Below are 22990 nucleotides of genomic sequence, written 5' to 3'. Positions count from 1 at the left end.
GGGTATCCCACAATCCTTATGGTTCTAAGCTATCATCCATTGAGCGAATTTTGGCCAGCTCATCCTCATAGGGGACGTCGGAAGGCGAGTTTCCTGACTTTCTGTTGTTTTTACTCGTCGCAGTTCTTTTCAGCACAGTCGTATGGCGAGTTCAACACTGCTCGCCGGTTCGGCTGATGCCCTCAGTTTCCGTCAGTTTGTCAGCGGTGTGAGCAAACGTTTACTTTTTATTTTTAAAATTTTTCATGGGGCCAGAGTGCGGAAATTATTGCTTATAGTATCTAGCAGTAATTTTGTTTCGGCAGTTGTCCACTCGCAACCTGTAGAAAAAAACAAAACAAATGCAAGCATGAAAATACGTCGAATTGCGGCACTTAGTCGAAAAGTTCCCGGAAGACAATGCAAAGCAAGAGATGGTCCCCAAGAGGAAAAGCGAAAAACATAAAATGTGGGCGCCCATGCCAAGCCAAAGCAGGAAGTGTGAGGAGAACGTGACCTCGTCCGAACCGCACTCTTTCCACGCCCTGGTCAGTTTGCTGTTTCTTCAAGAATGCGACTTGCGATGCTCCCCTTCTCAACGACCTCACACCTTGCAAGCTGGCAATGCTTCCTTCAAGAAGCAGGTACGAAGAATGGGACGCGTCCCCTCCTGCCGCCTGCGCTCTCCGCTCTGCCCCCTGGCAAACTAGGTGAAGTGGCGGGCATTCGCCCTCCCAGATATTGTATGGTAAGAATAAGAGCGGATTAATTACAATCTCATAGAAAACGAGTCAAAGGCAACACAAAAAAGAAGGAAATAGAGAAAAGCGCTGCTAACCGGGAAGCGCTTTGTTGCCGTTTAATTGTATGTCATATACGTGTATAAATGTGCATGTAGATATACTCACCGCGGTTGCTGCCTTTAGCACTTTCTCCAGCCGCTCCTGTAAACGTTGCACAATTAACGTATGTTGCGCGCATGTAGAACAAAGGTGTGGCATAAATTAATGGCATATTTTTACCCCTCAAATTTACCTAGAGTGGCTAGCTCTTTTTTTTTGTCGGTCGACCCGGAGCCAGCACTGCTTACATCTGAACTGTAAAAAAGTGACTGTAATTAACGAGGTAGTAGTAAAACGTCTTTGTGCAGGTGGTGGTGGTAGAAACATTTTATTGCCATTGAGCTAACAGTGGGGGCGAAGCCCCCTACATGGCACTTGGATGCTCCCTTACTATGTGGGAGACACCCTTATAAAGCAAAAGAAAGTCCTTGAAGAGCAATCCTTCCTACAGCACTGGAGATAATCTTTCATTGTTCTTGACTTCAAGTGCTCTTCATGAGAGACTCCCAGTAGGACTCTGCTACGTTCGGTGATGGGTGATGAGGAAAGGTGGGGCATGTGAGAAGGATGTGTATGAAGTGTCCTGGTTTGCCGCAGAATCTGCATGATGAGGAAAACTGGTTTGGGTATCGGGCAGGGTAGAAGTGTAAGGTATGGAGCCGTCCGAGTCTGCAAGCTTCGCCAGTGTACGGCCTGCGTTATGGTGAGAGAGGGGGCTGGGGGTGTATATTCCCTTCGTTTGTCCCTGTAGTACAAACGAATATCACGGAAAGAGAGAAGGCGTTCCCTGGCCTGTAGAGAGGGCTCCGTCTCACTAGCCCGGGATGTAAGACCTCGGGCTAGGGAATTAACCTCTTCGTTGACAGGGAGGCCGGCATGTGCTGGCGTCCAAATGAGGCTTATGGTGTGCCGGGGCTTCCAGAAGCGTAATATGCGAGCAGTGGGATATATAGCCATTGGCATAATTTAGAATTGCATATTTGGAGTCAGAGATAATTTTTGTGGCAGATGTAGAGATGAGAGCAAGCGCGATGGCTGCCCTCTGCCTCTGTGGTAGAATCGGTCATTATAGAGCTGTAAGTAAGCAGCTTTGCTTGATTGTCGGCTACAGCCAGGACCATACGGGAGCCTAACATATATTCTGCTGCGTCCACGTAGACCACCTCTTGGTCCTCGCTATATTGTCTGTGAAGGGCATGAGCCCTGGCTATTCTGCGGCCCTGGTCTCGCTCAGGGTGCATGTTTTTAGGGACTGGAGGTACGATGAGATTAGAGCGGAGGTTAGGAGAAAAGGGTACACCGTCAATGGGGTGTGGAACTGGGCTTAGGTTGAAGTGGGATAATAAAGTGCGGCCAGCCGCCGAGTTGGATAGGCGGGCTATTTGTGCCGTTAATGTAGCCTCTCTAAGTTCCTCGAAAGTGCTGTGTACACTGAGTTTAAGGAGTCGGGAATTAGATGTGCTGGGGGGAAGCCGTAGAGCCGTTTTCGTGCAACTTCATAGAGCATGTTCACGCGGTCTCTCTCCTTTTGTTTGAGGGGAAGGTATGGGAGGGCATATGTGGCGCGGATTATAATGTAAGCCTGGGTGAGGCAAAGTGTGTTTGGCTCCTATAAGCCAGCCCGACGGTTGGCTATGCGGCAAATCATTCGGGTGGTCTGTTGACTTTGTGTATGGAGAGTCTATGACTTCTCCGTGCGCACCATGAGAGTGAAGAACTAGACACAGCACACGGATTGTGGATACTAGTGGGATCAAATGGGTACCTAGCTTGAGGGAAATAGGCGGACTGCCTGAATTGGATTGTTTGGGGCGGTAGAGAAAGAGTTCTGATTTTGAAGGGGAGCAAGTTAGGCCACGTTTCCTTACATAGGTGTCGATGGTGTTTAGTGCCAATTGTAGATGTCCCTCTATTTCGGCATCACTGCCGCGGTTAGCCCAGACAGTGATGTCGTCGGCGTAGAGGCTGAAATGAATGTCGGGGATTTGGGCTAATTTTTCGGGTAGGTGGAGAAGTGCTATGTTGAATAGTATAGAGGAGAGGACGCCGCCCTGTGGCATACCTCGTGCACCTAGCGTGATCTCTGGAAGTCAGTGGTCGCCTATGGTAAGTGTGGCTGTGCGCTGGCTGAGGAAGTCTCGGACGTAATTATACAACTTGGCGCCGACTCCCAGGGTTGTAAGATTCTGAAGGATTGCTGAATGTGTAACATTATCAAATGCTTTGGCAAGATCCACACCTAGGATGGCTTTGGAATCATAGGTTTGACAGTCGAGAATATGATGTTTTAGCTGTAAGAAGACATCTTGTGTAGAAAGGCCAGGACAAATCCAAACATGCAGGTGGGCATGAGATTTTTGCCTTCTAGATATTGAGAAATTCTGGTCTGGAGTACATGCTCCATTAGTTTTCCAATCGCAGAGGTGAGAGAGACGGGCCTAAGTTTTGAAATTAGCAGAGGTTTCCCTGGTTTTGGTATAAACACAACTTTGGCCTCTTTCCATTGCGGCGGGAGGGTTCCCCGTTGCCAGCACTCGTTAAAGTATTCAGTAAGGGCGGCAATAGATTGGGAATCGATATTCCGGAGTGCCTTATTATGCACTCCATCTGGACCGGGGGCTGAAGATGTATTAAGCCTCTGAAGCTCCGCCTGCACCTCTGATACTGTGATGGGTTGGTTGAAGAAGTCGTTAAGGTATCCTGCATAGTCGGGGTGTAATATAGAAGCGTACTTGGGGAACTAGTGATCGCGTAGTTCTTGGAGAATTTCCAGTGGAGGGTATCGCAAGTATGTATTAGTCTAGTGAGGTTATATCGTTGGGTTGTCTTAGTCTTACTAGAGTCTAATAGGTGCCTAAAAAGGTTCCAAGTCTGAGATACACTCATATTTTCATCTATCTTGTTGCATAGCGATTCCCAATTCTGTCGTGAAAGAGTCACTGCATTCGACTTTATCTCTCTTTTTAAACGGGCGAGGCGGCGTTTCAGGGTCCGGGTTCCAACGCTGCCGTTTCCAGCGTCGTTCTAGGCCGCCTTTAGCATCCCATAAATGCAGGAGGCGGGAGTCAACCATGTCGCTTGGGCAGTCAACTGGTAGGGGACAAGGTACTGATTGGACATCGCTTTGTAGTTGTTTGGACCATTCAGTTACGTCATTATAGGGGCGTATGCGCGGACTACTCTACACGTTCGGAAAGAGTCCAACTTCGTGAAAGTTGAACCTCTGGGAGGCCTACAGGGCAGCTGAATGTTTAGAAGAATTTCTATGATGAAATGATCGCTTCCTAGATTCTCTTTTGTATTGCACCAAGACGCGTGAGGGAGACGATGTGCGAAAGTAAGGTCTGGTGTAGTGTCTCCACAGACACTGGTGCGGGTAGGAAAGGTAGGGTCAGTGAGAAGAGAGAGACCGGTTTGTTGCGCGGCTAACCACACGCGAAGTGCTTTAGGTGTGTCATGCGGGTAACCCCAGGCTCTATGTGGAGCGTTAAAGAAACCAACAACGAGTAAGGTACACTTGTTAGATACGTGCTTCGCAAGTGTAAATAGCCGTTCATAGTTGTTTTTATAGCACTTAGGATGACTGTATACATTTAAGATAAAAACACTCTTCGCTCGAGCGTGTTGTGGCACAAGTTCAATTAGAAGATTATCAATGTCGGTAATCGCTAGGGGATGTGAGATGGTTGTGAGAGAGCGATTAACTAAAAAGGCTAATCGAGAGGGTGCAGGAAATGTAGGCAGAATGGGTGTATAGCCGGGGAGGGTGAGTGGGTTGGAGGGTTCCTGTAGAGCAAGGATGTCTGGTCCCGTAGCGCAGGGCAGCAGTTGGTGGACTACATGACACTTCTGGCTAAAGCCCCGGCAGTTCCACGGCCAAACAGTAAGATTACGGTTTCGATAGGCCGTCATGAGAACATATCGGAGTAGTCGAAACGGTAGGGTGGGATTCCAGAGCTATAGCAGGGAGAGGATTTTCCTGTCCTCCTGCTGCATTGGGTTTCTTGCGCTTTGGAAGACGCGCTGCGCTAGTATTGAGCCGAGTCTCAATATCTATATAGCGGTTATAGAATTATTGCGTTAGGGCATCTAATCTGTGATTAAGAATAGCGTTGTCTTGCGTTATGCGGATAAAAGGTAGGAACAGCACGCACCGTTAGTAGGAGCTGTCGTTGCAGGCATCCGCTCACGATGGCCCCCTAGCGGCGTTTGATCTTAACTGACTGATGATATGTAACAATGATGCCTTGAACTATTTATATGTCCATCGTCCTTGTAAACTCAAAGCCGCGCACGTAGCAGTTCGGCTCTGGAAGACTGAAAACGTTCGGTACGAGAACCGAAGTTTCTGTTCATATTAATGAAAGTGCTGAAGGAGTCTTACCGTGTGTGCCCGCGCTTGGCTCTTCGAGCAAGGAGGATATAATTGCGTAAACGGCTGGTGTAACCTCTATCTCAAAAGGTAGAAAGGCTGCAGGCTTGCAAAGCAGACGACGCGAGCGCACGAAAAGCGCGGGCAAGTGCAAGGAATAATGGTACTTTCTCCGTCTCTCCGTTTGCTCGCGAGCGCCACCTACTTCTCCGGCCGGAGCAAGACTATTCGAAACGCAGTGTTTGGTAGCTTGCTCTGGGCCGACCTCAGGAGTTCTGTCAGGGAGCGCGCGCGCTGCTCCAGTTCCGCCATTTTAATTCACCATAAGTTCCACAGCTCCGCTCGGAGAGGTGTCCCAAGTGACGGTCGCGAGAACTAGCGGCGCTGCAGTCAACTCTTTCTCCTTGCCGGGCGTGTCGTCATGGAGCAGTTGCCGTGCCGTTGTCAGATGGGCGGAGGTGGGGTGCCAGAAGGCTGCACGCCTCAAGGTATCACATAACCTATCAATATGTTGCCGTTGCACTCTACATGGCTGCAGTAAAAATATTACGAGGGACTTTAGCTGGCTAAACTAGTGAAAGACGAAAACCTGAGGTCTCATCTTGTTAGCGTTCCTGCTATCTGCAATCTCACACTTGAACATGCGCCAAGGAACGCCATGCGACAGGAGCGATGGCGTACCATCCAAACGCACATTTGTCGAAGAAACACGGCGCCTTTCCTCCAGAAGTCTGATATTGTCTAGCGTTTCTGCCATCTGCAATCCGACGCATGAATGCGCGCCAAGGAACGCCACGCGGCAGCCGCCGCAAAAGCGGGACACACTTTGTCCACAACAGCACAAGCTATTGAAAGCTTTCGCCTTAATACTTGCTACAAAGCAGAACAGGCAAAGCAACGAACAGCGTTGGTGAGCAAATCGACGGCGTTGTCAGATTTCTTTCATGGCATTAACGAGGAAATTTCGCAGCACATAAACTCGCTCTCCCAGGTAATACTTAGCTTCGAAGCCAAAGTTTTCGTTATTTAGTTATAATTTTACTGCAGCCATCTAGAGTGCAATGGCAGTTCTCTAAAACGATTTGTGAGCTGGCCGCTCCATGCTTCCGCGCCACGAGTAGCAGACGACGCGCCCGGGAAGGAGCAAGAGACGATCGCAGCGCCGCTGGTCCTCGCGACCACATGGTACACGCTCCTCCGCTGGGCAGTATGGGGAGCTGTGAAACTGAGTTTGTTCTAGTAATGTTGAGTGTAGTCAGTCCTCCTTTATGGTATGTAGGAAGTAGTGATAGCAGCGGGGGCGCGTGGGCATCCTACGCAGAAAGCGCAAGCGCTACGCACTCGCAAGTACCTGCATCACTAAGTATGATTAGTTTGATAATAGCTGGAAATGCCATTCACAGAACAACCAGATAAAAATATTAGCCCACGAGATTGTGAAAAGAAATTGAAGGACATTGCAAAAACACTGCTGCCGTGTTTTTGTAATATTACTTCATCTGCGTCGCAATATTACTTCATCTGCTGAATGCTTACAAGAGGTAGCTGTTTGTTACTAAAACAAAATTCAGGAATGGTATGGGCCAAATATTCTAAGCATTACCTTTAGGCAGGCACTTTGCAGCTGTAGTGAGTGCCAATATAGACGAAACAGGCATTTTTGCAGTTTCAGAAACATGCACATCTTTGTGTATTGGCACACAGGATAATTGCAAAATGCTTATTGAATAAATAGTGTGTATAAGATAGCAAGTGTTTTAAATGATATCGGGAGAGACCTTGCAAGGAGAACAACCTATCTATGTCATTCATTGACTTAGAAACCAAGAAAACAGCAGAAAATTTTAATGCGAACAAGTTCTTCAAAGCCACTGGTATTGAGAGGAGTGATGAAGCTTATGCAGCATATGTTGGCGAGCTACAATCGGCCTTTTGCGTTTTCCTGTGCTGCCACTTCGTGCACAACGCCGCAACCAAACTGGTGGGATACTGCGCCGCAGGGACACGCTCCTCCATACACTGAGCCCCGCTGCGGAGCACGTTTTCTTGGCGCACATAATTTTGAGTCTGTCGACGATGTCGTGTCCTGGGCAGCACCTGATACTTGGCGGGTATCTAGAGCTAAGTGATGGCTGGGTGTCATGCCCGAGGAATGCAGTGAAGCCTACTGACGAAAAAATTCAGCGGTACCTGCAGTCGTCCGGCATGCGATGCGATTGCCAGTTGAGTAAAGGCCACCGCTTCAAAGATTAAGGCTACATAGGAAACGTAATGTTTCGAAACATTCGTATAAATGGGATGTAAGGCAAGAAAAACAACAGACCAATGCAACCAGAACCAGGAGTTAGTTTTATGCTACTATTCCAGCCGTTTTTTGCACTGAAATTTGAAGTAACCAGAACATCTGCATTAGAGAAGTGTGCTTAGCTCATATTTTTTTTCGGGCTTTAGCTGGGCCCACCCACATTGAGGGCTGGGCACGTAGGTAAGAATTTCTTTGGGCTCCGCTCAGGCCAATAATTACGGCCCATGCAGTGTTGTAATTAGCAGTGTAAATGAAAGAAACTGTGCAGTCTGTAATAGTTGTGTACTTCTATCCCACTTCATATGTACTTCATCCCATTTTTGCAAAGTTTCTACGTTACTTCAGAATCCACAAATAAATAAAAATGCCAAGTTGAAGTGACTGAACCATACCACGCTTCTGTACATTATGCTAATGTCTTAAACAATGACTTGATAACCCTGAGATGCACTGCTATGACTGCTTCTTGATTGCTGAAGCAGCGGCAACATATTGCCTCGAAACCTTCAAAACTGCATTTGTTGTTTATTAACGGCCGCCGGCATGCGGCCTTTATCGCTGTGATTCTGGCCCGCGTATCAATTCTGTATCCCGTGTTTGTTCATGCTCGTTGTCGCGATACGACGCGTTATCATTTTCTTTATCGCGAAAGATGCGCCGAGATCTGTCTCGAAGATTCCGATCTCTTGCGTATGTTTCTGCAATGTTCCACGTTGTGCTAGCAGCAGTTTGCGACGTTATCTAGATTGACGGGCATTCTTTGTTCGACGACCGACGAGCACGTTTGTTGCTATCGCCGCAGCCGAGTTGCTTAGTTCTTTTGCGGGCGCAAGTCAGTTCAATAAAAAGTTTCTGCAGTGCAATCACCGACTCTTAATTTGTGTCATCGACCCTGGTCACCACCACGTGACATCTGGTGGAGGTGCTGACAATATGTGAGAAAAGAAAATTTACCACTATGCTGCAACCACATATCTAACAGTTTCTGAAACAGCCTTCACGCTCTTCTGAGTTAGTATGTGACACTAAATGTCCATCAAATAATGCAGCAGCAACTGTTACCCATCAAGTTTCAATGCATTACAAGCATATGGTAACGAAACTGAATGTGGATAGTCCAATGCTACATGGAATTTTAATGAACACTCTCAAAGGCAACGAACTTGGCTGTGCTAGGGGATAGCCATCAAAATCTCTAGGGTCTGACTTTGAGAACGGTCTTGCAGCCACTCAAGGTCGTAAAAAAACAAACAAACTATATTCGTCACCTAGAAACAAGCTTCAAATAGTGGCAGGTTCATGGCAGAAAAGTTTCTTCCATGTTTTTGTTTTAAGTGAAATGCTTACTAGATTCTATAGCTTTTAGACGTCTGCTCGTTTGTCCCCACAAGTATTGTTCTGGAAGGTGGTAGCTGGTCGCTGACTCCTCCGGTTGCTTTTGTTTCGCTGCCCGGCTTGTCGCTCGTTAAAAACAGCTCACAGCATTCGCCCGCTTCGCCTCGTTGCTCCAAAAGTTGAATATCGTCGGGATAAAATCAGGATGCCGCGGTGATATGGAGGGCTTTCCTGGTCATTAAAAAAAGGTTTCATTACAGCTTGCACAAATATTTAACCTCAGTACCTAGTTCGTACCTGTTACAAAGTGGTTCCCGCACAGTCTTGATGCGCTCGACGGCTCCCAAGGGCGCCCTTGATCGCCCTGCCGACGAACAGCTTTTATTCAAGCTTCGCGGTGAAGACGGTCTCGTGAAGCGCTTGGAAAGCGAAAAAAGGCAAGGCCGCTTCCCTTTAAACATTGTGTATCGCAATCAAACGCTACACAAGTAGTCAGAATCGTCAGGAGCGTCGCACTATCCAACAACGACAACCGAAACAACCGCAGAAATGCCGGCGCCGCGGGCAGCCGCCGGATTGTTTACCCCACCGCCGGAGCCGATCGCGGCGTCCACGAACCCGCCAGTCCGCTTCGCGACTACGCCGCTAGGGGTTGGGCGCATGCGCAGTCGCGTCCCACAAAAGGGCGATTCAAGTTTTGGAGGATTGCATAAAGAACACTCACACAATGCATGGTACGACCGAGGGCTCGTCTTGTACTCTGTGTCGTGTGTGTTCTTTCTCGCACCGTCACGTTTCCCTTGTATGAAGAGTGGTGAATCCTGTGAGTTGTACAAAACATACATTTCTGTATACTAATGCAGTGCCCCAACTCAGAACCTTTATTTAAAGAAAAATGACCTTGTCGAGTCTGGTTCAGCAATACAAAGATCAGAGAAAGAAACAGGTAGCAAAATAAAAGGCAACTCAGTGAGGTTCAGGACGACATATATTAGCATTTTTTCAAAGGCCCCTATAAACAAGGATCAATAATATGTCCTCCGCTTCATGAGGCACGTGTTGACTTTCTCTTCTCATATTTCCGCATCTATGTGAACGACATTGATTACTGGCAAACTAACCTTGCATAAAATTATAAAACTCCAAGCTTTATGCTCGTTCCTGTACCACACCCTTTTCATGTAATTATCAATTGCCAAGTGGGCTATGATTTCATTTAGGCTTCAGTATTCTGCATCTATTGTTAATGATAACAACGCTTACAGATTGGACCAGATATTACTTTAACACGACACTGAAAAGTAAGGAATGGTCCGAAGAAACATGCACTGCCTATCAACTAAAGCAATAAATAAGAAATATGGCTATCTGCGTTTAGGAAAGCAGAATACACTGTAAAATACAGGTTAGCTTCACAAAGAGAAAACTCGTCTCACCTGTGTTTCAGGGTTGGCTTTTTACTTATAAGTGGTTTGCTGTTATAAATCTGCATGTGTTCAACTGCATTAAAACCTAAAAGTTATTTTTACTCATCAATGCAGCATAAATGACAGACAAAGCTAAAGCAGAATTCAATATTATATTTTCCTTATCTGCCCCTCGCACTCTATAATGTAATAAAACCAACTTGTGCAGTACACCTTTGCAGTGAACAAAAAAGTTTTCTGAACAAACAACATTGTGGCTTTTAAAACTCTGACACAGCTTAAAACAATTCCACACCAGTCGCTTCCCAGCAATGCAGATGTAAATCTCAGTGCAAGAGCAGACATTCCACTATAATCATGCACAGACACAAGAGACAGCCAAGACCTTCTACTTCGCTAAAAATTGGGAGTATGTTAAAAAAATTCGTTTTAAGCTATAATGATCACATCCTAGCTTTCAGTGTTAGAAGGAAACTATGTAACACACATATACAGCACTCTCAATATATTTAGCCGAAGCAGTGTTAAACGAGATGATTGAAACCTTGTACAAGTACGGCATTTCATTCATGCAATGCAAATTTTTAATAACTTTCAGTCACAAATTAACCTGCACTGTTATGAACAAAGTAGGTAACCATATGTGGCTAAGGCTATTATAACCGCTTCATATGTGCATTTAAGCAAAAGACAAAAAAAGTAAACATCTGGTCAGAACCAAACTCCATTTTAGCAACTTCCGGTACAATTTTTGGCCAAAGAATTGAAGCAGTCGACCTAGTAGCAAATATCCATTTATTGTAGTCGTTACTACTAAAAACACTACAAAATGAAGTAATGCGGTCAAACAGTTATGTTGAAATGTGACCAAAAAATAATGAAAACTGGATGGTTTTAACCACATCAGCTCACTTAGCACGTGTACAAGTGCCTTATTGGAAGTCTTGCTGAAAATAAAATACGTAGCTAAACTATTCTTCGAGAGCAAAGTAAACGCCATAACAAAGCAGCGCAAGAGAAATGCAACTTGACACTCCATGCAACCGCTAAATATGATCACCATAAAATGAAAAATGCTCCTATAGTGATTAAAAGCGCAAATACTGAAGCTGGGAAAGTAACATAGTTGGGAATAGACTCTTATGCAAGGCCAACCAGGCCGGCCGACCGGCGGCCTTGGAGGCCGAGAGCGCGAGCGCAAAAGCGTGCCGCTCTGACTGGCCGCCGAGAACAAAAAGGGTGAAGAGAAGGGCTTGGGGGGACGCCGGGACGCTCCCCGAACAGCAGGACGGGAGGCGGCCGCGCACGCCTATGCTCCGAGTGAAAAAAAGAAAAAAAGAGGGGGGGGGGGGAGTTAGCGGCGCGCGCCGAGTGAAAGGTTGTGAGGAAGGGAAAAGAGAAAGGAAGAAGTAGGTTTCAGGTGAAGGAGCGCAAAGTGTGAGAGGTAAGGTAAGAGGAGAAAGCCAAGAGTGCGAGGAGGATTAAGTTACGCCAAGATGGACCTTGCCGCACGAACGGGAACGGTAGAACAAAACCGAGACGTTGCAAACTGAGCGCAAGTATCAAATTAAATTGTCAAGAAACTAAAATCGTTGCGTGGACCTCCTGCGCGTAGGAAAACGTTGTGTGCGCGCTGCAGATATAAATAAAAAGCCACAATTATGTTGCCCTCGCATTACATGATGTGGCAATGTCCGCTTATCTTTCTTAGTTGCTGATAGAATATTGTGAGCCCTCCACAGACCTTTCGTTTGTACATATTATGATCTTCTTTCATTTGTACATACCATCGTCATCGTCCCACGGCGCCGGCTCTGGCACTCGCCTGGGTTCGCCATCGAATTAAACGCTGACACGGCATACCTTGCCTTGCCGTCACGACTTTGCCGTCTCGACCTGGCCTTTCAGAAATGGTGGAGGTGAAATTCGATCCCCTTGCTGCCGTGTGCCGTGCATTTCACCGGAGCTACGTTCCGGTCGCGTTTGGCAATGGCTACCATCGTGATGTCCACCGAGAGCAGTACCGACCCGACCTGACCCTCAACCTTGGCTACACCGCCTCCTCCAATTGTACCAATCGATAACGCGATCCGCCGCTCTTCGCTGGTACTCGCAACGAAGACATGGATGACCGGCTCGACTCTTTTGAACGTTGCAGTGCCTACAACCGGTGGAATTATGCTTTAAAATTCCTCAACGTTTCTTTCTACCTGATTGAGGTCGCCAGGAATTTGTTTATCGACCGCGAGTCCCACGGCACTAACTGGCCCACCTTCAAGCAGTAGTTCCGACAGTACTTCGCCGACCCGGCTGTTCGGACTGAGATCGCCAAGAACAAGCTCGGTTCCCGCCTTTAAGGTCGCGATGAATCATATGCGTCTTACATAGAGGCCGTACTTGCAATCTGTCGGCGTATCAGTCCCACCATGCCGGAACCTGAACGCGTACACCATGGCTTGAAAGGAATCAATTCTAGGGCCTCTAACACTCTAGCTGCCCAGAATCCATCAAATGTTGATTCCATTATTACGACCTGCCAACGTCTCGACCAGCTGCAGTCCTCGCGATTGCTGCACAGCTTCGCTGCTGGCCCGATCTCTACTGTCTTCAATCTACGAGCCTTGATTCGAGAGATAAATCCATCAGGAGCTCCAAGCCCTCAGCCCTTTCTGCCGGCACGGGCGCGATCATTCTCCTCCTTCTAATGACGCCGGCCTCCGCCACATCATTAAAGAAGAGTTGGCCACTATCACCAACCCTATCGCAGTGGACCGGGACCCTCCTGCACCTCGCCCAGCGCCGACTTACGCTCATGTCGCTGCATCCCCTCCTCCTTTTGTTCCCCCACCCCGACAAGCACCGCACTACAACCAAATCAATGCCATGACGACGGCTCAACCTACGCCACCCTATTACGCACCTTGGCGCCCCTCTCGCCCAGTGTCCTACTATTGTGGAGTTCGAGGACATATATCCACTTCTGTCGTCGACGCATTCAAAACGAGTGGCTTGGTTACGACCGCTTCGAAAGTGGCATACCAGCATATTATCAGCGACGACCTATTCCCAGCGCACCTCGTCGATCCTCTCCACCGCCGATATCCTCGTCGAACCAAGTGGGGCTCATGTATCCCGACACCGGTCCGCTTTCCCCTACCGCCGCTCTGTTCTCCACTTCGACCAGCAACAACTCTCCCTGTACGTCATTCGGAAAACTAAGCGATGCAGTTTCTGGAGGTGAAACTGCACTTTGCGAACTGACAAGTCCTCCTCATCGCCCGTACAATATGATTTCCGTTTTAGCTGAAGGATTACCTGTCGAAGCTTTGATTAACACAGGGGCTGCACTTCCTGTTATTCACGCTGACTTGTGCCACCGTTTGCGGAAAGTGACATCATATGATGGACTTGAACTTCGTGAAGCAAATGACGTCCCGCTGCACCCTTCAGCAAAGTGTACAGTTCGAGTTGTTATATACTGCGTCTGCCACTATGTGCAGTTTGCTGTGCTTTCACCGTGTACGCATCTAATGATTTTTGGATGGGGCTTTTTGTCAACCGCTTAATTCAGCGTTAATTTCTTGTGGCGATCGTGTCATCCATATGACAGACAGTAATTTTTCATCTGACAATTCTGAACATCATTCCCTCATCGCAGCAGCTGATACTGTGTTGCCTCCACACTGCCACACTTTTTACCGTTGTTTCGGAACACATCATTGACGGAGATCGGCCACTATGTCATGTTGCAAGTGGAATTGCCTTCCCATCAAGTCTTGTACGATTTCGCAGCGGCTCAGCGATAGTAGCTGCCACGAACACTTCCCGTGAATCCCTCGTGCTGACTAAAGGAACTTCCCTGCCATGCATAGTGGATGCTCACCCTATGCCAATGATGGTGCTCACCGCCCCGCTACCTCAGCAACGTGATTCATCGCACGTCTCTTTTTCCATGCTGTCGATGGCAATCAATCCGAACCTCCTGCCGCACCAACGCCAAGAATTGCTGCAATTGCTTCAAGCCCACCAAGCCATTTTTGATGCCACTTCCCCACCACTGGGACGGACTAGTGTTGCACATCACCGCAATCTTACTGAAGGTAACTCAATCGTACGCCGACGACCTTATCTGGTGTCTCTCTCAGAACGAAAATAATTCAAAAATGTCAATGACATATGCTCCGTCGCGATATTATTCGTCCATCAACAAGCCCATGGTCCTTCACAGTAGTATTAGTTAAAAAAGAACGGATCGGTACGATTTTGTGTTGATTATCGCGCACTCAACAAAATTACCCGCAAAGATGTCTACCCGATGCCTCAAATTGATGACGCCCTTAACTTTCTCCAAGGCGCCGAATATTTGTCGACCTTCCACCTCCGCCCAGGTTATTGTCAAATACCTATGCACGATGACGACAAAGAGAAAACCGCTTTCGCAACTCCCGATGGACTTTACGACTTTAATGTTGTGCCTTTCGGCCTTTGTAACGCACCGGTAACATTCGAAAGAATGATGTGAACTACTTAAAGCGCGCAGCCCTTTCATTTGGACTGAACAGTGCAACACTGATTTTAACAGCCTAATCCACGCCCTCACATCAGATCCCGTTCTTGGCTGCTTCAGCGACAGCGCTCCTACCATCCTGCACACTGATGCCAGTGGTCACGGTATCGGCGCTGTCTTTTGCAGCGCGATGCAACTTCGCGCGAGAAAGTGCCTTTGCCAGTCGGACCATGACTCCAGCTGAGAACTACACGATTACCGACCAGGAATGCCATGCCGTCGTTTGGGATGTTCAAAAGCTCTGCCCTTACCTAAATGGTCGGCACTTCACGGTTGTGACCGATCACCATGATCCTTCCCGCTCCTGTCAAAAATTTGACAGGCCGACTTGGCGGTTGGATTCCACGTCTGCAAGAATACCATTTCGACGTCGTTTATAAATCGGGTAGCAAACACCAAGACGCCGACGCTATTTCTCGCTGTCCACTTTCGGATCAGACTGCTGTTTTCCTTCGCAATGCATTTCCACTTTTGACCACAGCCGACCATCGCTTCCCCTGACGCATATCACGACAGTTTCTTTTGATGACTCTGATAACAAACACGCTCTCCGCTCGCAGCAATTAGCTGATGCCTACTGCCAGCCCATCATCGATCGCCTTATCGGCGCTTCGAACCCGCCCAACGCTAGACATCGCAATTTCAAGCTTGAAGATTCCAAACTACGCCGCTAAGTGTAATGCCCCGATGGTACTCGCTGTCTCCCTGTCATCCCGCGTGTGCTTCGCTCACGTATACTGGCGACTTTCAACGATGACGCTACTGCAGGTCACCTTGGGTTTCACAGAACGTATGAACGCGGGAAAAATGCTTCTTTTGGCCTGGCCTATCTACCACCGTAGCTAATACGTCACTTCTTGCCATCTGTGCCAACGTCGCAAGCGGCCGACTTCTTCCCCCGCTGGCCTCCTACAGCCCCTTCCCTGTCCCGCCACGCCATTCGACGGAGTCGGCATTGACCTATATGGTCCCCTACCTCTATCCGATGGGGGCGACCATTGGAATATAACAGCTGTCGACCACCTTACACGCTACGCTGAGACAGCCCCTGTACCGACTGGATCCGCTTAAGAGGTAGTAATTCCTTTTTGCAATCAATTGTATTGCGTCATGGCGCTCCTCGGGGGCTCCTAAGTGACCGCGGGACGGCCTTATCGACAGTCGTTGCCGAAATGCTTCATGAGCCATCAACCCTCCATAAGACAACCTCAAGCTACCATCCCCGGACTAACGGTCTGACTGAGCGATTTCATCGCATCCTATCGGATATGATATCCATGTACATCACACCGGATCATCGAAATTGGGACACTATTCTACCATTCGTCACATTCACAGCAGTACAGCGGACTACCGGTTACTCTCCATTTTTCCTCGTTTTTGGCCGTTCTCCAACTACAATGCTCGACATTTCATTCTTCTCTACGCCGGACTACTCATCATCAGTACCAGCTCAGTTCTTATCCCGTGTGGCTAGATGCCGTCATCTTGCCCGCCTCAACACAGAAGCGTGCCAGGAAGACCGCAAGAGTCGTTACAATTCTACGCATCGTGCTGTCTATTTTCACCCTGGTGACGAAGTGCTGCGTTATACACCACTGCGTACCCCTGGCCTTGGTGATGAATTTCAGCGCCACTACCTTGGTCCTTACGAGGTCATCAGACAAACTTCCCCAGTGTACTATCAAGTGAGACCTGTTGATCCCCCAGCCGATCAACGCCACCGTGGAACTGACATTGCTCATGACTCTCGCTTGAAGCCGTTTGTGCGCCACGGTGCATTGGTTGGTTAGGAGCGGCCAGGCCGGCCGCTTCTGACCCCCCGGGCAGATTGTGTGAGCCCTCCACGGATCTTCTTTCATTTGTACATGCCATCGTTATCGTCCCGCGGCGCCGGCTCCGGCACGCGCCTGGGTTCACCATCGGATTAAACGCTGACACGGCATACCTTGCCTTGCCGTCACGTCTTTGCCGTTTCGACCTGGCCTTCTTTCACAATATCAACTCGCTTTTGTTTCCTGACACGTTCAGCAAGCTTCCCTTACTTTATATATATGATAAAGTGCCATATGTGTGTACCCTCTTTGCCGAAAGTAACCTGGCTGCTGGGTTTCTTTTACAACTGTGTTTGGAGTCCTTGATCTAGTTAAAAATGCAAAAATGGTCTTTACAGATAAGAGTGATGGGCTTTTTGTCCGCACGGGTAAATAATAATTTGGCATGTCCTGTAAAACGCTTAAGTACAGGGCTAAGGAGCAAATCGGGCAGCCTGGTTACTTTTGGCAAAGATGGTACGTACTTCAACATAATCTATTGAAATTTATTTTCAGCCGAACTCGCGTGAAAAAATATCCAATTAGAAAACACTTCAGCATCAAGCCCCTGACCGTTGAGCTACCGCTCTTACGTTTTGAAGAAAATGCGTACACTTGAGCAAATGAAAGCAATAGTACCGACTTTCTTCCAACCACTGCTACAATAGTACACTTTCCTCCCAGTTTGTGGCCTCATAATAAAGGGCCCTCTTTCCAGGTATTCGTTTATTTATTTTTTTTTCAAATTGACTGGTATATGTGGGATCCGCTGGTATCAAGGAGATTTCAACAATTTTATGAAGGCAACGTCATCTCACATAGAGATGGAGAAGATGAATACTGCTCTTTCTCTCGATGAAGTTGTTATGAATAAATTAACAGGGCGGCTCTATACTTCCAGAAATGAAAACTCAGTCAATCTAGTTCTCGCATAATGGAATATATAGCGCACTGCATGTGGGTGGAGAGTTTTGCTGCTTTTGCTTCTGGTAGTATTCAGCCAGCGCTCTGTGGTGGGAAAAGTATTTCTCTTGCCTTCCTGATTGTACGAGACCTTTACGATGCTCAAAAAGAAAATTTTATCATCGGGACTGCCAGGACATCGTTTCCCCCAATCAAAACAAAATTTTGGAAACTTCGAACTCCCGGCAATAAGTCTTTGCATATTATCAAATTGTTTAACAATGCCAGGTCCGAGGTTCCTTCAGACGAAAGAAGTGAGGTAATGAAGTTTAATGAAGCCTTAGTTTTCTTTTGTTTCCACTAATGAACCTACTTTAAACATCCCTCTCTTTTCCAGTTTTCCATTTTCACAGATTCCGCCTATTGCTTTCACTTCCAAAGGTATTGCTAATTTGATAAGCTTAAAGTTTCAAGTGCTCCAGGACCGGATAACATACCATCTAAGATATTAAAATGCATCAAGAACCGCTCAAGTCAGATTTTGCAGATAATTGTCATGCAGTTGATTGCTACCAGCTCAATTCCAGACGACTGGAAGCTGAGTAGGGTAGTTCCGGTTCTTAAGGCAGGTAACCGTTCCAATCCTTCCACCTACCGACCGATTTCATTAACATACATTGCCTGCAGATTACTAGAGCCCATTATATACTCACAAGTAGCATATCACCTTGATTTCAACTGCCTCTTTTTTTCAAACCAGCACGGCTTCATATTTGGTTATTCATGCAACACCCAACTTTTTTATTTCACTACCAATCTTAACCTAAATTTAGATTCGTCATTTCAGACAGACGTCTTATATCGGGACTTTTCGAAAGCTTTCAATCGTGTACCCCATCAGCGCCTTTTAGCCAAACCTTCAGTCTTGTGTCTTGATCCTCTGAAAGTAACATGTATTCGTTGTTTCCTAACCGGTCGTCGTCAGTTCACTGCTATCGATTCTGATATTTTGCCTGCAAATCTTGCCTGAAAACATGAAGTGAATTACTTTTATGTTTGCGCATGGTCTTTTTTCTGTCATTTGTGAATGTCAGCGCCCATCTGCAGGGTTTCTGTACATTTTTTCTCTTGTATCCTGCTCTAACATGACCGATAGTGATTGTATAATAATGACCATTTGCATTATCCCGAATCCCCTCCCCCTCCGCCCCCCCCCCCCCGCCTCCCTTTCCTATGTATTATCCCGTCCAGGGGTCTTTAAGGGCCAATAAAGCGGTGGCGGTGGCGTAGCGGTAGAACATCCGCCTCGCATGCAAGAGGACCGGGATTCAAATCTCGGTGCCGCGCAATTCTCCACTGGATTTTAACAAAACATTCGCTTGTCGATGGAATTGTATAAACAGGTTTGGGGTGCGACCTGATGCCGGTGACACTTCCGGCAACGCACTCCCTAACCAGAACAGGAGTTGGCCACCCTGGTGCAGTAATTGGCCGCAACCTCACGTGATAAGCTCCATAAAACCCCGGCCCTCAGTCACCAGCGGCTGCGGAAAAACTGACCACGGCGGCGGTCAGACCTGTGACGCAGCAGGGGGTGCTTAGAATTCCTGGCTCCGCTGGACAGGCCGCCATTGGAAACTGACCCTGGCAACGTTTAACGCTGGAACCCTAGCTAGTGAAGCTAGTTTAGCAGTGCTGTTAGAGGAACTACTGGGTATGAAATGGGATGTCATAGGGTTTAGTGAGGTTAGGAGGCCGAATGAGGCATATACTGTACTGAAGGATGGGGATGTACTGTGATATCGAGGCTTACCAGAGAGGCAACAACTAGGAGTACGTTTCCGTGTCAATATGTATATAGCGGGTAATATAGATTAATTCTATAGTATTAATGAGAGGGTGAAAGTCATCGTAATTAGGCTTAATAAGGGGTATAAACAGAAAGTTGTACAGGCCTATGCACCTACATATAGTTATGATGACCAGGCAGTTGAAAGATTCTACGAAGATGTAGAATCGGCAATGCGAAAAGTAAAGACGCAGTATACTGTACTAATGGGCCACTTCAATGCCAAGGTAGGGAAAAAGCAGGCAAGAGACCAGCCAGTAGGTGACCATGGCATTGGTTCTAGGAATAGCAGGGGGGAGTTACTAGTTGAGTTTGCAGAGCGTAATAACGTAAGAATCATGAATATTTTCTTCAGCAAACGGAAGAACCGGAAATGGACATGGAAAAGTCCTAACGGGGAGACTGAAAATGAAATTGACTTCATAATGTGTTCAACCCCCGCCATTGTTTAAGATGTAGAGGTAATCGGGAAAATTCGATGCAGTGACCACAGGATGGTGAGGTCCCGAATTAGCCTAAATCTGAAGAAGGAATTCGCAACAGATTAGCAAGAAACCCATCAACGAATTAGCAGTGATGGGGAGGGCAGAAGAATTCAGGATATCGCTACAGAATAGATATTCAGCTCTAACCGAGGATGGCGACATTACCCTAGGAACAATGAACAATAATTTCAGAGATATCATTACTGAGTGTTGGGTAGAAGTAGGCGGTAGGGTAGTTAGAGAGGATACCGGTAAGCTGTCTAAGGAGACGAAAGATTTGATTAAGAAACGCCAGGGTATGAAAGCTTCCAGTCCAAGAGACCAGATCGAATTGGCCGAGATATCAAAGCTAATAAATAAGCGCAAGATGGCCGATATAAGAAAGTATAACATGGAGAAAATTGAGCATGCTGTAAAGAACGGGGGAAGCCTTAAAGCGCTAAAGAAATTGGGCATACTCAAAAACCAGATGTATGCGATAAGGGACAAGGCGGGCAACGTCATCACGAATATGGACAAGATAGTCAAAGTAGCCGAGGAGTTCTATACAGATCTCCACAGTAGCCAAAGTAGTCAGGACCGTAACGAGATTAGTGGCAGGGAAAAACAGTCAGACATTCCACCAATAACGAAGGACAAGGTCAAGAAAGCATTAGAAACTATGAGAAGGGGGAAATCGGCTGGAGAGGATCAGATAACTACAGATTTGCTAAAGGGCGGGGGGGGGATATCGTGCTAGAAAAACTGGCTGCCCTGTATACGCAGTGCCTGGTGTCATCGACGGCACCGCAGCCATGGAAGAATCGTGCTAGAAAAATTGGCTGCCCTGTATACGCAGTGCCTGGTGTCATCGACGGTACCGCAGCCATGGAAGAATGCTAACCTTATCCTCATTCATAAGAAAGGGAATCTAAGGACCTTAAAAATTACAGACCAATCAGCCTACTGTCTGCTACGTATAAAGCATTTAGTAAGGTAATCGCTAATAAATTCAGGACAACCTTACACTGCAATCAAGCAAAGGATCAAGTAGGTTTTCGGAAACGGTAGTCTACTATCGATCATATGCATACCATCAATCAGGTGATAGAAAAATGCTCGGAATATAACCAGCCCTTATACATAGCATTCATTGATTACGAAAAAGCATTTGACTTAGTTGAAACATTGGCGGTAATGAAGGCATTGCGAAATCAGGGGGTGGACGAGCCATACATGAAAGTGCTGGAAGATATATAAAGTGGCTGCACAGCAACCATAGTTCTGCATAAAGAAAGTAACAAAATATCCATAAAGAAAAGTGTTAGCCAAGGAGACACAATCTCCCCAGTACTATTCACAGCTTGCTTAGAGGAAGTATTCAAAGACTTGGAATGGGAGCAGTTAGGGATAAGGGTAGATGGAGAATACCTCAGTAATCAGTGATTTGCTGATGACATTGCCTTGCTAAGCAACTCGGGGGATGAACTGCAAATAATTATTGAAGACCTAGAGAGGAAAAGTAGAAAAGTAGGCTTGAAAATCAATATGCGGAAGACTAAGGTAATGTTCAACAACCTCGGGAAGGAACAGCAGTTTACATTAGGTAGCGAAGTACTGGAAGTAGTAGGCGAATATGTCTACTTAAGACAGATAGTAACCGCAGACCTGGACCATGAAAAGGAAATAACAAGAAGAATAAGATTGGGATGAAGCGAATTTGGCAAGCACTCGCAGATTATGACTAGCAGCTTACCGATATCGCTCAAGAGGAAAGTATACAACAGTTGCATCTTACCTGTAGTCACCTGTGGGGCGGAAACATGGAGGCTAACCAAGAGAGTTCTACTTAAGTTGAGGACTACCCAGAGGGCTATGGAACGAAAAATGGTAGGGGTAACATTAAGAGATAGGAAGCGTGCAGAGTGGGTCAGAGAAATAATTCGTTACCGACATTCTACTGGAAAGTAAGAAGAAGAAATGGGCATGGGCAGGACATGTAGTGCGAAGAGAGGATAACCGATGGTCGCTTAGGGTAACAACCTGGATTCCAAGGGAAGGAAAGCGTAGCATGGGGCGGCCGAAAGTTAGGTGGGCGGATGATGTTAAGTTCACAGGGGTCAAGTGGATGCAGCTGGCGCAGCACCGGGTTAAGTGTAGAAATATGGGAGAGGCCTTCGCCCTGCAGTGGGTATATTCAGGCTAATGATGATGATGAATTAACGGCCACGGACTAGGGCATGACATTTTAAACAAACAAGACGAAAGCACCATCAGATACCCGAGACAGTCTCTGCAAAATACAACACCGATGTGCCCACCGGAAATGAGCAAACGTACAAATCAAAGCTCTCTCTCACACCTTCGAAAGCCAATTTCCCTGCTCTCTAGACTGGCCGCCGGTCCTGCATAGTAACGTAATTGCCCGAGACGACATCCGCTGGGCCATCCCTGTGACGGGTGAAGAATGTGCGGGGACCAATTAGTTTCAGAAGAGGGCAAATACGGGTTGGTTGGTACATGCTTAAGAATAGAGTAAAACAACGCGAGATGAGACGGGAAACGTAAACGACAGACACATGCGCTGTTCTGCGCATGTGTCTGCGCCGTTCGGCGCATAATTTTGTGAGCCTCTCGCCCGTTTCGTTGTCGCGTTGCTCCGAGGCCGTTCTGTATCCTGGGCCATTCTTAAAACCTTCCTACAGACACCACGTCTCCAGCCAAACACGGAAGGCGAAGGGAGGGGAGTTTGGCATGGAGGCTAAATGGTGACGCTGGAGAGGCAAACTCCGCTTCGATTGAGCCGGAGGAGAGAAACATGGCTGAGTCAGCTGAGTGCGGCCGCTGTAACTGCACTATTAATCATTTAAAAAAAATGTTTGCCGCATTGCGTTCCGGGGGAAGACCCGCACAGCCACCGGGGAAGAAAATAGTTTCGACCAGAGGGTGGATAGTCGCCGTTTACAGCAGTTTGTGATAACTGCATGCTTGCGCGAGAAAGACGACTTTGACGTTACGCTACGATGGGAAACGGCAGCTGGCGCATCTTCCTGCCTTTCTTTTCGAATTATGTCCTGTTATTTAATGACACGAGAAGGCTAGAATCTGCTCTGGTCCCCACGTTTCCTTTTCT

The 22990-nt window shown here is 47.2% G+C and overlaps 1 protein-coding gene across 1 annotated transcript in view; it reads left to right on the top strand.

Moving 5' to 3' along the window:
• Positions 1 to 22990, top strand: part of LOC146200550 (uncharacterized) — a 65311-nt gene that overhangs the window by 19068 nt on the left and 23253 nt on the right. The window lies entirely within an intron of this gene.

The sequence above is a fragment of the Amblyomma maculatum genome, chromosome 2, assembly GCF_055883805.1.
Source record: "Amblyomma maculatum isolate TAMU_Amacu chromosome 2, ASM5588380v1, whole genome shotgun sequence".
Taxonomy (NCBI): domain Eukaryota; kingdom Metazoa; phylum Arthropoda; class Arachnida; order Ixodida; family Ixodidae; genus Amblyomma; species Amblyomma maculatum.
Note: the sequence above shows the minus strand (reverse complement) of the source record. Positions and strands in the feature narration are given on the sequence as shown.